This window comes from Lasioglossum baleicum, unplaced genomic scaffold (genome assembly GCF_051020765.1).
Source record: "Lasioglossum baleicum unplaced genomic scaffold, iyLasBale1 scaffold0068, whole genome shotgun sequence".
In the NCBI taxonomy this organism is placed as follows: Eukaryota; Metazoa; Arthropoda; class Insecta; order Hymenoptera; family Halictidae; genus Lasioglossum; species Lasioglossum baleicum.
Window position 1 is genome coordinate 62,888 of NW_027469128.1, and position 2,994 is coordinate 65,881.

A 2,994-nucleotide genomic window follows, 5' to 3' on the forward strand; every position below is an offset into this window, starting at 1 on the left:
TATGCGTTACGCGTTATGCGTTATGCGTTATGCGTTATGCGATGTGCGTTATGCGTTATGCGTTATGCGTCATGCGTTATGCGTTATGCGTTATGCGTTATGCGTTATGCGTTATGCGTTATGCGTTATGCGTTATGCGTTATGCGTTATGCGTTATGCGTTATGCGTTATGCGTTATGCGTTAAGCATTATGACTTTTTCATTGAGCGTTATGCGTTATGACTTTTCCATTGAGCGTTATGCGTTATTCGTTATGGGTTATGCGTTATGCGTTATGGGTTATGCGTTATGCGTTATGCGTTATGCGTTATGCGTTATGCGTTATGCGTTATGCGTTATGCGTTATGCATTATGCGTTATGCGTTATCCGTTATGCGTTATGCGTTATGCGTTATGCGTTTGCGTTATGCGTTATGCGTTATGCGTTATGCGTTATGCGTTATGCGTTATGCGTTATGCGTTATGCGTTATGCGTTATGCGTTATGCGTTATGCGTTATGCGTTATGCGTTATGCGTTATGCGTTATGCGTTATGCGTTATGCGTTATGCGTTATGCGTTATGCGTTATGCGTTATGCGTTATGCGTTATGCGTTATGCGTTATGCGTTATGCGTTATGCGTTATGCGTTATGCGTTATGCGTTATGCGTTATGCGTTATGCGTTATGCGTTATGCGTTATGCGTTATGCGTTATGCGTTATGCGTTATGCGTTATGCGTTATGCGTTATGCGTTATGCGTTACGCGTTATGCGTTACGCGTTATGCGTTATGCGTTATGCGTTATGCGTTATGCGTTATGCGTTATGCGTTAAGCGTTATACGTTATGCGATATGCGTTATTCGTTATGCGTTATGCGTTATGCGTTATGCGTTATGCGTTATGCGTTATGCGTTATGCGTTATGCGTTATGCGTTATGCGTTATGCGTTATGCGATGTGCGTTATGCGTTATGCGTTATGCGTTATGCGTTAAGCATTATGACTTTTTCATTGAACGTTATGCGTTATGCGATATGCGTTATGCGTTATGCGTTATGCGTTATGCGTTATGCGTTATGCGTTATGCGTTATGCGTTATGCGTTATGCGTTATGCGTTATGCGTTATGCGTTATGCGTTACGCGTTATGCGTTACGCGTTATGCGTTATGCGTTATGCGTTATGCGTTATGCGTTATGCGTTATGCGTTATGCGTTATCCGTTATGCGTTATGCGTTATGCGTAATGCGTTATGAGTAATGTGTCATGCGTTATGCGTTACGCGTTATGCGTTATGCGTTATGCGTTATGCGTTATGCGTTATGCGTTATGTGTTATGCGTTATGCGTTAAGCGTTATACGTTATGCGTTATGCGTTATGTGTTATGCGTTATGCGTTATGTGTTATGCGTTGTGCTTTACGGGTTATGCGTTGTGCTTTACGGGTTATGCGATATGCGTTATGCGTTATGACTTTTTCATTGAACGTTATGCGTTATGCGATATGCGTTATGCGTTATGCGTTATGCGTTATGCGTTATGCGTTATGCGTTATGCGTTATGCGTTATGCGTTATGCGTTATGCGTTATGCGTTATGCGTTATGCGTTATGCGTTATGCGTTATGCGTTATGCGTTATGCGTTATGCGTTATTCGTTATGCGTTATGCGTTATGCGTTATGCGTTATGCGATGTGCGTTATGCGTTATGCGTTATGCGTTATGCGTTAAGCATTATGACTTTTTCATTGAACGTTATGCGTTATGCGATATGCGTTATGCGTTATGCGTTATGCGTTATGCGTTATGCGTTATGCGTTATGCGTTATGCGTTATGCGTTATGCGTTATGCGTTATGCGTTATGCGTTATGCGTTACGCGTTATGCGTTACGCGTTATGCGTTATGCGTTATGCGTTATGCGTTATGCGTTATGCGTTATGCGTTATTCGTTATGCGTTATGCGTTATGCGTTATGCGTTATGCGATGTGCGTTATGCGTTATGCGTTATGCGTTATGCGTTAAGCATTATGACTTTTTCATTGAGCGTTATGCGTTATGACTTTTCCATTGAGCGTTGTGCGTTATTCGTTATGGGTTATGCGTTATGCGTTATGGGTTATGCGTTATGCGTTATGCGTTATGCGTTATGCGTTATGCGTTATGCGTTATGCGTTATGCATTATGCGTTATGCGTTATCCGTTACCCGTTATGCGTTATGCGTTATGCGTTATCCGTTATGCGTTACGCGTTATGCGTTATGCGTTATGCGTTATCCGTTATGCGTTACGCGTTATGCGTTATGCGTTATGCGTTATGCGTCATGCGTTATCCGTTATGCGTTATGCGTTATGCGTTATGCGTTATGCGTTATGCGTTATGCGTTATGCGTTATGCGTTATGCGTTATGCGTTATGCGTTATGCGTTATGCGTTATGCGTTATGCGTTATGCGTTATGCGTTATGCGTTATGCGTTATGCGTTATGCGTTATGCGTTATGAGTTATGCGTTATGCGTTATGCGTTATGCGTTATGCGTTATGCGTTATGCGTTATGCGTTATGCGTTATGCGTTATGCGTTATGCGTTATGCGTTATGCGTTATGCGTTATGCGTTATGCGTTATGCGTTATGTGTTATGCGTTATGCGTTATGCGTTATGCGTTATGCGTTATGCGTTATGCGTTATGCGTTATGCGTTATGCGTTATGCGTTATGCGTTATGCGTTATGCGTTATGCGTTACGCGTTATGCGTTATGCGTTATGCGTTATGCGTTATGCGTTATGCGTTATGCGTTATGCGTTATGCGTTATGCGTTATGCGTTATGCGTTATGCGTTATGCGTTATGCGTTATGCGTTATGCGTTATGCGTTATGCGTTATGCGTTATGCGTTATGCGTTATGCGTTATGCGTTATGCGTTATGCGTTATGCGTTATGCGTTATGCGTTATGCGTTATGCGTTATGCGTTATGCGTTATGCGTTATGCGTTATGCGTTATGCGTTATGCG